Below are 12,521 nucleotides of genomic sequence, written 5' to 3'. Positions count from 1 at the left end.
TCAATTGCAGAGTTAGAGCAGCTTTAAATGGATGACATATAAGCAGTGGTTGACACTCTTCCCTTCACTTATCTAGTAAGTTTGCCTGATAAGGTGGGATAATAAAGAAAAACTAGCATGAATAGAGTTCTTTCACTGGTTATTCACTAAATTTATGTTGACAAGGAAGTATTACAGGATATTTGATATTAAATGCTAAAGATGGATTCTGAAGACGTCCTCCCACCCGCAAGAGACCATCTTTGTCTATGAATGGATAAAGAGAATGTTATTGGCTCTTCTTTTTGTTGTTATCTTTCCTGAACTCCTCAACTTCCCCCCTCGCATTTCCTCCGCAGGGTGTAAATTTAAAGTGAAGTGAAATGAGTTATTAAATTGGTGAATCTTGTTTTTTATTCAGAGCGTGTTTTCGCTAGCCAGCGCACCTTTTGTTTCTGACCTTGCTGTTGCGCTGATACGCCTCTTGGTAATTTTGAATAATTATCCCTCCTGTTAGGTTTGTCTAGTCAACCTAGATTAGCCGTAACTTAAAGTGGTAGACCAGCACTACTCTTTTTAGATTTAGATTTATTGTGTTACAAATTCTTAGTTTCCACCGCAAGTTGTCGGCGTTATTGTAAAGCACGAAGTACGCACCTTTCTGTTCCTAGTTGGCATTAATATAGGGTTATATTCACCCTTCTCCTGTGCTGGTATTACTTCCCGCCTGTGCAAGAAGTCGCCAGGTTAATTAGTAGGATCTAGATTAGTTTATGTGGACAAAGAGAGATTGAGCCTATAAGGTTTCTTTCCCTTAATAAATTGCATATCCTCTTGGAAATAAAGACTCTGAATCCAACTAATAATGATCTTTTCTGCTACTCGAATCTCTGCAAATGTTAGCAGCATAAGGCAGTTGGAGGTAATACCGCTATGCGAAATGTTCTGAGTAACAAGGTGCTTTTTGCAATTAGTAATAAATCTTGAACAATCTTGCAACGTGAAGAACAATGTTCGAACAAAGTAAAATACATCAATAAAAATCAGTAAAATAATAAATCATTCGATTCACGTATATGAGAAATAATAATAGGATCAGATCTTTGTTCAGTCTTTATTCAGTATCATCTTCAGATCTTAATTCATATTTAGGCCATTTTTCCTCTTCCTGATGCAACCATGATGGACCATTCCACCACGAAGTACAATTTGGTAGGAGTTGAAATTCAGTACTACGAGAAACAATGTCTTCAGGATTTTCTTTAGAAGGAACACGATTCAGATCTTTAATAGGTATCACTTCTATGATATGCAATGTTTATCTGCAACAAAAGTTTTCCACTTACGTGGACAAGCGGATAGCCATGACCTTGCTGTAATATATTTCAGAATCCGTCCAAGCATAAATTTCAAAATTAAACTTCTTTAAAGTGTTCAAAAGAGATCGAATTTATCTGGTCAATAAATATGCGGCACAAAGTTCTAATCGGGGAATGACTACTTGCTTTATAGGCGTGGCTTTAGACTTTGATTCGAAAAGATTAACCTTAATCGTACCATTGCATTTTTGGCGACAGTAGATGGCTGCTGCACAGGCCAACGAAGAAGCATCACAAAATCCATGTAGTTGAATAATACTGTCTGTTGTAAAGTGACACATCTCGGAATTTCAATTATTGATTTGACTGAATGTCTCTTGAAATTTAAACTAGTCATCTGAAAGGTGTGTGGAATATCTGAATCCCAGTCGCCTTTAACTAACCATAGTTTTTTATGGAATATTTTAATCAATATAGTGCAAGGCGACAGGAGACCTAAAGGATGGAAAATGCGAGCTGATTCTGCCAATATGCGTCTCTTTGTTATAGGTGCGTTGAGTTGCAATGTAGCTTTAAAACTGAAGATATCAGTAGCTGAAATCCAAAAATGCCCTAAGACTTTCGAACTCGAATTGGAAGATATCTCGAAATCGGAATTCAGTGAACAATGTTCCTTAAATTTAGTTAACAATTCTTCAAAATTCGAATTCCATTTCCTCAAAGCAAAACCACGTTTTTGCATGTAAAATTGAAGATAGTTTCTTACTGATACTGTATCATTAACTGTATTTACACCCGGCAGCAAGTCGTCCATATACATATCCTCTTGTAATATATGCGATACATCTGATTCCTCCTTAGAATCTAAAGCTATCTGCTTCAGACATAGTGTAGCTAAAAATGAAGCAGAGGAAAGACCATATATAACCGTTTTCAACTTATAGTTGCTTATTTCATCACCAGCATTGTTTTCCCTAGTATCAGTTGATAATTCTGATCTTCAGCGGCTACTATCACCTGACGATACATCTTCTCCACGTCGGTCGTGAAAACAATTTTAGGAAATTGAAAATTAATCAAAATCTCAAAAATATCTCTTTGTAATTTTGGGCCTACCCCTTAAAGTGAATTTAATGATATAATGTTTTCAGATTTACAGATGCATCGAAAACTACTCTCAATTTTGTCGTTGTGCTAGAAGGTTAATGATCGCGTGATGAGGAAGATAACATTGTTCTGTATCCGATTTGTTTGATAAATTATCATTAATCACAGTCATATGACCTAACTGTTCAGATTCATACATAAAATCTATTTATTGGTTTTCAAATTCTGGATTATCTTTGAATTCTTGGTTCATGAAATGCGATGGAGAAACTGCTGCCGGTTTCGAATCATCTAACTTCAAATGAGATTTAAAAAATGGAAGTTTTATAACAAATCGCCCACCTGGATTTAAAGAATAAGTGTTTTGAAAATGTGATTCATAAAATTGTTCCTCAGGTGTTAGAAATTCATTCTTTCAATATCGACAACATTTCCCAGAAACGCTTCAGGTCGTAATCAATATATATATTATCTTCTAACTTTACGAAGTGTGAATTGGCTGTTTGTGCACTTTCCATATTAGTACCTACTTCGCCGCAGCAATCACCCAACCGAAAATTGCATTTTGAGTTACAGACTCATTTTCAGAACCATATATTTATCCACACCTTAGATCGGAGAAAAACTAATCAGCTCCTAAAATCAAATCAGTTTCATTGGGCAGAGCAAAATTGGGATCTGCTAACGGAATAGCTTTGATGTAATCATATGCTTTACATTAACGACTTGCTCCGTCAATGTCGAAGTTAACCTTGTAGAGAGATTAGGTATTTTTGGAAGAAAGAGAGATTGAAAAATTAGCAACGCCTTCTCCGGGAATTGAACCACAGATCTCTGGAATACCGGCCCAGCGTGCAAATCCACTATACCATGAAGGCACACTGGGAAGGCGGGAGGCACCTTATAACCTATCCAAAATATATGCGTGAACGTCAATTATTTCGCTGTTTAATCTTAATCCAATTCTTAAACTAATCTAGCTACAAGTCTTGGTAGCTGGTACTCCGCATATTCCACGAAGAATTAACCGATTGTTTCTTCGTTACAATCCTAATCTTTGAACAACTAGTTCACACTTTAAATTATGTCATCCGACTAAACAAAAGTTAGCTTCATTTTATTCTTATGTTTTCCGTGCTCTTCAAGTTTGCTTCTCCAAACTATCCCTTGATGAAGAACTAAATTATTTAAAAGTAATAGCTATTGACAGGGGCTTTCCCCCCAACATTATTAATTAAGCAGTTAAAAAATTCTCATCTCAGCACACTAAAAGTCACACTCTTGTTTTAGGAGATTATAAAAATTCTGTTGTCATGCAACGTGCATGCAACGCGCAACGCAATGCAACGTGCTAAAATCGTCCACACCGTGAAATAGTGTTCTGTTTTGGTGTTTTATGTTTCTGGTGATTAAACTTACATGGTGGTGCTGTCCAGTCTTCAGTGATCCAGCGGTGCAATATTTGGATAAACGGATTCGGTTATAACGTCCTAAGTGCTATATCGTATATCACTCATATTAAACGAACAGGTTGGTTCTTAGACTTTCCGCATATGATCGAAAAAATAGTGGTAAGGAAACATTAGGATTACTATGAAATATTGTAATCTATAACTATGCGATATTTAAGTGTGTAATATTAAAAAACACTAAATATTTTTTATTGATTGCAGATTGCAATTTTATTACTTGTCGTTTGGTAGCTATTCTTCCAAACTCTGTGTAATTCGCGTTTTTTTAAATATTGCTGTTATGTCTATTAGATTATCTATATAAATGAATGTTGGAAATTAGGTTTTATTCTTTATTAAATTTAAGCATATTCTATTTTCTTCGCTTACATTATATGTGCATGTGATAACAAAGAAATTCATAATAAAACAAAAAGTTTCATCGTGTGCTATTTAACGAAGAGCTTACTTTAACGAACTTAGCTTACTATCGTATACTATATTATTTAAATTATTTCTGTACTGTATCAAAAGAAAAGTTATTGATTATAAAAAGTGCATGAAATGATCATTGTAATCTACCACTATTCTAAAATGTAGAAACTAATATTAAATAAATATATTTACATATGATCGAAAGAAATGGAGTTAAGAAACATCAGCATTACTAGTAATTACTGCAATTCATAATTATTGCACTTTTAAATATTGCACTAATATTTAAAAAGCGCAATATTTTTTTATTAATTGGAAATTTGAGTTCTGTTACCTTCTTTTCGCTATTTATCCTTTTAAACACTGCTAGTTCATGTTTTTTCTTATTAATAATCTTAAATAATTTCTTTCTTAAATTTCGTAAATTCTTGTTTGTTAGGTTATTATTTCATTTTAATTATGAACATGGGAAGTTTTTTGGTTTAGGTAGTACATTTTTGTATGAAATATTTTTGATCACATTTATTAACTACTTTATATAGTCTTTCATTTGCATATTTCGGAGATATAGATGTTAATTCTAGTATTTTTTTACTATGAAACGCGAATAAATTTATATTTGTTCAGTTAAAATACTGATTGAAGTACTGAAAATAATTAAAGCTATTATTAATTATCCATATTTAGTCTAAAGAGAAAAAATCTTCTGGTTTTCAAGTAATGACAAGATATTTAAACTTTAGAAAAATACAAGGAATACAAAATTTTTAAAAAAGAAGAAAAATACATTAATTATTAAGCTTATTTTTCTGCATAAATCAATATGTAACACAAGGACATCATAGCGGCGTTTTCACAACTGTTGCAAAAGGTTGAATTCTGCGAACATTTAGGCGTCGTTAAGACGTCGTGGTACGATGCTTTCACAACCAAAATATAATGTGAGAAAGACGTAGTAACAACGTCTATTCAACATAAATCTTATCTGCAAAGACGTAACAAACACGTCTTTGCAACGGTTGCGAAACAGTGGAGTTTCGCGGACATCTGGGCGTCTTAAACGACATCCGCGACCAGTTTGCAACGTCGCTACGACGTTGCCGTGCTACTTGGGATACTTATTGTATGAAACCAAATTACTCTATTATTCTTTGCATTGCTAACCATCGGGATTTACCCAACTTTAGCAACTTGTGTGACTTTAAGTTTGAGAAGCCTTTTTTTAAAATTCTGTTAAACTTTTCGTTTCTTTTGCATGAAATCATAAATACCGGGACATAATATTCCTAATAAATGTTGTTGTTTCTTACAATTTTTTAACTACTCATAAATTAAAGCTATGGCATATGTACACCTGGTGAACATAAATACTCATTTAATGATTTAAGGCGAGCCTAAATGCCAGATTGTTGTCCCATCATAAATACAACATTATCAGCAGCAAAGCCCAATAAGTTTTTAAGAGGAACCTTCAATTTAATTAATAATTCTACCAGAGTTTTAAACGAAGCTGGACTTATTGGCATCACTGACATCTATAGTATTGAAAAAAGAAATGCTGGGGTTTTATTTTATTTTGCTAATATTTATTTTTATTTCTGAACAGGCCTTTCCTTTATCTTCTTAATTTTCTACATACGATTTCCTACCAGAATGAGTTTTCAGCATTACGTTTTATGCAAATAAAGTACAAACTAGTATTTAAGTTGAGGTCTAAGTATTTTCAGTAGGAGAGCGTATCCTCCTTTCGGCCACGTTACTGCTATTAGTCAAAGCTTGCTATTCTTAATGCGTGCCTGCTAGTATGCGCCGGTGATTCTTAATTAAGGTCCAACTATTTGCGGTTCCAATTACACCACGAAGACATGAGGCAAGCAAGGAGAAAATATCTTTTAACATAATTGAAACTCTTGAACCTTGGCATTCATTTGCTTAGTAGAGTTTGACAAAGCGTATTTAAATAACAATTAAAGCGCTTTACATTTTTTTAATTGAAGTAAGCGCAGAGGGAAGAGGATTATTTGAAGAGTTAACATTGACAAATACTGTTATGGAACATTAATTGCTTTTTAGAAAATGAGAAAAATGATTTTAAAATCGTTTATGTTAAGAATCTGTAAAAGCATAAATTAGTGTGATACTTAAGGCCGCCTGGAAATTAATACTGCGTAACTGAAATTGTAACAATCGTGTTCTCCCTTTTAATAAACCCTTCTTTGGATTTTAGTAAAACTAAGCATTCAAAAGTGTCATTACATTAAAATGTTAGAGTTTTTGAATCTCTAATCTTTTTTCACCATTTATGGAATCGAAGTTCGAATTTTCCCTCTTCATTCAAAATGGTAAGATTCATTTATTTTTCATGCATTTTAATTCATTTATTTTCAACATTAGCATGATATCTAAAGTTCTTGCTTAAAAATATTGAGTCGATGTCATAAAAAAGGCCTATCCTTAATTGATTTATTAATATTATTTATTTTTATCACACGAAAAGGCCGAGTGAGTTTTTCAAAGGAAGCATACTTACTTGCTAATATAAAGTATGTAATTATGAATAGAACTAATTTTTATTTTGAAACACATACAGAAGCTGCTAGTTTCTATATAGTGGTCGACAGAGGTAGCCGGGGTTTGTATCCCTGGAAAGTATGAACGTTTGTCTTCATCACTTTTATGCGAAGTAAGAGCATATAAATAATCCGTCAGTCTCAGTTTAAAATTCCTGTTGAGAGACTAGCAGTAAGGAAAGAGTAGAAGCTATAAGATCGCCAGATACTATCCCTTGGTCGGTTTCATGTAAATCGGGGTAACATAAGCAGAATTGCTTAATTGCTACCATCGGTGCTCAGATATTCTAATCAATTTCTCACATAGTTTTATTGTAATCGCGAAAAATTTCGGGTATCCTATTTCAACGAAAACATCCATAACCCATGTGAAATCTGTATGAAAGATGTTTTTGTATATAAAGTTTAAGTGTTACTAAGCTTAACGAGGCCACAATTTGTTTACATTTGAAACTCTTATTAGAGTAGTGAATTACGTCAGTTGGTGCACCAACTTAAGCGTCTTTCTGCCCGTTCAGCGAGAATATTTTTTTTTTTTACCTTCCCGCTGGCCGAATTACTTGTTTTTGAGTAGAATAATTTTAATTGTACAATTTGTTTTTTTCTAACTCGTATTTTAAAATTTATTTGGTGTGTTAGGTTTTTCTGTATTTTATAATTTTTAATGAAGATTGAGTTTTTCTTTTGTATTTTTGCCTTGTTGCGAAGTGAGAGCTGAATTGATTGCATTAGAAATATATATTTAACGAAATTCAAGGAAATAAGTTTAAATGAAGTGAAGCAAAAATTTTGCATAATTTAATAGGGCTGTACAAGGAACTCGTGTGGTATCCACTTAAGATATTTTTATTAATACTGAAGCTCAACAGCAAGAAAAATAATAAATACTTTAAACCGTTCATTGGGTGGAACGAACTTACTAATTCTGACAAGAAATCATAAAACTTTAATGTAAATTGTGTTCAGGCCAATGATCACACAAATGATACAGCATCGGATAATTTTAATAGCAATATGAAGGTATAAGAAGACGAACAATTATATTACACACGGAAAACAGGCACTTTAAATCACGAAAAGGAATGGTTAAGAACATGTAACATCCATTACTAAATGGTACATTTAAATCCCTCGAGACGTGCATCCGTTCCTCCACGTTTTCGGATATTCCATCCCGCCGGCCGATGGAGGATGGAGGGCGTCTCATCCAACATCCGTGATTCAGACACGTGCTTTACAAAAGAACATCATAAGCAAAGAAACCTACCTCGAATAGAGGGGGTGAAAGTTCAAAATTAAAGGCAGTAAGAAAACATCTTTTAACCTGATATATAAATTCAAATTATGTGATCATTGGTATTGAGTAAATTAAAAAAAATTACACTCTAAATTATTACATAAGATGCATCAAATAAATAAATAAAAATAATACACAACATTATAAAAGCATACAAAAACCAAAATACAATCATACGATTTTAAAGCGAAAAATGGCAACTCTGTACGGGAAAAAAAAAAAAAAAAAAAAAAAAAAAAACATTTTTATCTCCAGAACTTGAGACTGCGTATCGGAAATTCTAAAGATATGCATATTGTAAAATTATTTTGCCATATTGCTGTTGAACTGAATTTTATGGTTTAAGTGCAAAGAACGTGATATTTAATAAATAAAGGCAACACACAAAGCACAAACGTTTGTAACACACAAAACGTTTAAAAAAAAAAAAAAAAAAAAAAAAAAAAGCCCCTTTGGGTGTAATGTAAAATTATTATTATTTTTTGCATTATTGAATTAATTTTTTCTTTAATTCGCTAGAATCCTATCCAACGGAAATTGCAAAATTTGTTTTTATATGAAAGTAACATACACTGAAACATTTAAATGCTGATTTTGTTCATATGAGAAAGACTTTGTACTTCTGCCAAAGAAATCCTAATGTTTAGAACAAAAACAACGAAATGCGCTATTATCGAATAATAGTTTATGAGAATATAACTATCCCTCTTTAAATAGAATATGTAATTTAAAGTCCAAATAAAAGTTACGAAAACTTGAATATAGAACTTTCTAATTCTCTTATATAAAGCAAAGATTTGAAAGAATTGCTAATTTCTGCTGTGCTTTGAATTTAACGAAAGAAAATGCTCTAGAAAGTTGTCAGCATATCATGGATGTTCAATAAGTTCTGAGGTAATATCTGTATGATGACGAAACGCAGTAAAAGTTATAGCACCATTCTTTAGAAGTATAAAAAAAGTACGTTGAATGCTGATCGTCAGTGATATCGGTTAATATTGAAGATGTAATATATCAAACGTCGCTTGATGACTGAAGTTTTGACTAAATTCATAACACCAACATGTTTTCGTGAAAACATGGTTGCAAACTGTGGTATTGGGTATGGTATGCGGTAATGAAAACTTGAAAACATTTTCTGTAGCCCTATCAGTATGTCAAAATATGGTCTGCCATATTCAGAAAGCGGAAAGCATCAGTAATTGAAGATGATTCCAAACCAGTATGGATGTGATCCCAGATTGAATGTGATCAATGTCGAGAGATGAATAACGGAAAACAGAAGAGTGACAATTACTTAAACTGCTGCAGAAATTTAATATCAACGTTGAATCAGTGTAAAATATCCTCCAGGGAAAGCTGAGGTAACGAAAGTTTATGCTAGATAGGTACCCAGAATGCTGAATCTAGAGATAAATAAACATGATATGGAATGTCCTCGGGATTTATTTCCGCATGATAAATGCTAACGAGATAAATAGACGTTTATCACGTTGCTAACGGTAAATTCTTATTTGCAGCTAGCGATAGACGATAAAACATAACTTTAGTCTGTGATGCAGGCAAGAACAAGTCAGCATAATCTATAAATCCAGTGGATTATTCCATTCCCACAAGTTTTAGAAATCCATTCTAAAACATTATAAATATTCTAACACCCGGAAGATGCTGCTTATTACATTTTGTGATAAACAGGAACTGCCTTTTAGTGATTATAAGCTATATAATATTACTATAACAGGCATTTATTATGCTAACATGTGTATTCAAATCCAAGAAGCCGTAAAGGTAAAAAACATCCTTGCAGACTATGAAGAAAAGTGTTGCCTTTGCATTACAGACCACAGACGCAAGCCTCAAGTATCCTAGAATGCTGTACAGCAATGTAGATTTCAGCTTCTTTAGTCAGTACTATATTCACCAGACCTAACTGACTTCTTTTTGTTTCAAAAACTGAAGCAACGTTCGTATAGTTCTTGTTAGAACAACGATGAATATTTGAAAAATATTGTTTAGGAATATTTTCAAGGGTGTGAAAAACATGTTTTTATTTATTCTCGAATCTGATACTTAGCAAATCGCTGCGCTAAGTGCAATGAATTCAAGAGAAATTATATAAAAAACTATGACAATAACTCAGATTTTTATCTTTTACTAGTGTGTTAGACTTAAAGTTTATTGAACGACTCCTGTAAGCTATAGAACATGTGATTTAAAAATTGGAAATGAAATTTCTTCATGAATTACTTTTACAAATATTACAATAAAATATATGAGGCCCAGAATTAAATACTGATCAATTAAAACTTTATGAATTATTTAATAAGACAAAATTAAAGGTATATTTTCCGAACTCATCTAACAATGTTAAGTCGCACGAAAGTGATTCATTAGTGGATAGACACCGGAAGACATCCGCTCGATAAACAACATCCTGGATATTTTTCTTCCTCTTAATAAGATGAAGTCGGGAAGCTTCCGAAGAAAATGCAACAGAATGTATTACCGAATATTTTTCTATTTCATAGGCATCGCCTCTTATCTTAGGTCGTAGGAAAGATGGCTCTACATTGACGACCGAGATTTAAAAAAACATTTGCAAAGAAAGATAGAAGCAATTATCACCCCTGAGACATCTTGGCAGAAATAAATAATTTTTAATTCTAGATATTATGAAGATGGGATGTAAAAACATGAAACAAGATTTAAAAGATTATGAGGAAACAGCATTTCCTACAGGAGAAGACCTCTGACAGTTTAAAGAAATGCCTCGTGAACAGTATAGTGTTCTTAAGCGAAACAGTTTTGAGAACTCTATCATATGAAATCTGTCTTGTGCATCTCGATGACATGATAATTAATGGATGCAATTTGGAAAAATCATTTAGCGAATATCAAAAAAGTACTTCAGAAGCTGAGAGAAGTTTCACCTTTCATTAACTCTTATGCATAGCATTCATTTTCTACTGATCTTCAGTTTTTGAAAGCTTAATTTTCCTTCTTTCTTCTTTAGAGTAAAAATATTAGTTAATCCAAAAATATGAAATAAATAGATCATTTCCTTTTGTGCTCACAAATCATTACACGAATATTACACTTACAATTTTTAAAGCTGGCAAAACGCATATCCGCGATCTTATCGTCATGCGATGATTTGCAGATATTTTTTACTATGATATTTTTCTCGACGATGTTTTAAAACTACAATGTTTTTTTAACTGCTTTATTTTCGATAATGATATTTTATACTACGATGTTTTAAGAACTGTGATTTTTCTCCTTCCTTTCTTTTCACCCATGATGTTTCTTACGACGATGTTTTCGCCTTGCATTACTTTCTCGCAATATTTTCGTTCGTGATGTTTTCGGTGGATACCTTTGTTCGCATTCATTAGTATACTTTCTATGGTTTTTTAAGGAGATTAAATCGAAACCTTAACACTAAGCTATGTATTGTTCATCAGTGGTTTCAGATAAATACAAAATATAATCAATTTAATGATCTCGGAAGTTATAGGTGCTTGCAAGTGGATTTTAAACATCTTAGAGTTTCATAATATAGCATGCATGCTTTGCAAGGTAAACAAATATGAAAATAAGTTCACGATATATTTGTTACTATGCCGTATTATAAAATATTTTCAGACAAGCATTTGGTTTGAATTGATGAAAGTGTTCTAGCTCAAGAAAACGATCAAAGAACAGCTTATCTTACTCTCTACGAAATGTCTATAAAATAAACTTATAAACTGCAGAAAAGCATTTAGTATCATCTAGCAGCGTTATAAGCAACTAAAATTTGTTTAAATATTAAGATTTTGAATACCAGCTGCCGTTATGTCCTTAGAAATATTTTTAACCCTTAAACTAGAATCGTGTTTTTTTTCCTCTCTCTAGTTTTATAACTACAGTGTTGCTTGTTTGAAAGAAGGTTTTGTTGTCAATGATAAAAAAGATGAGCATAAAAAAGCTGAAAATCATGCATCGAAAACTCTGATGACCTCGATATCGTGTGCGGTTTCCAGAAGCGTGGTTCCTGAGGTTTTCATTACCGAAATGTGGTAGGTGTTAACCATCACGTTGTTAGAAGATGAGACTCCAGCCAAGGTTATTTTAAAATCTCGGAATAGATGGGATGATAAGATTATCTCTGACATTAGGTAACAGTTATGACTCAATATGTAAGCAATGGATATATCATTTACTTATATGTCGTTCATTATTATGGATAAAGACTGTAATTATGAAGTGTGGCTTAATGTTTAGTGACAGATATTATGCAGCTAATGAAGAAACGGGTGTTAGAACACCGTTAGTTATCAAGCATATGGTAATAATCTAAAATTACGTAAGGATATTTTAT

Source organism: Stegodyphus dumicola, chromosome 3, assembly GCF_044657685.1.
Source record: "Stegodyphus dumicola isolate Sdum_Otavi_A_Nest chromosome 3, ASM4465768v1".
NCBI classification, from domain to species: Eukaryota; Metazoa; Arthropoda; class Arachnida; order Araneae; family Eresidae; genus Stegodyphus; species Stegodyphus dumicola.
This window is presented reverse-complemented; position numbering follows the sequence as displayed.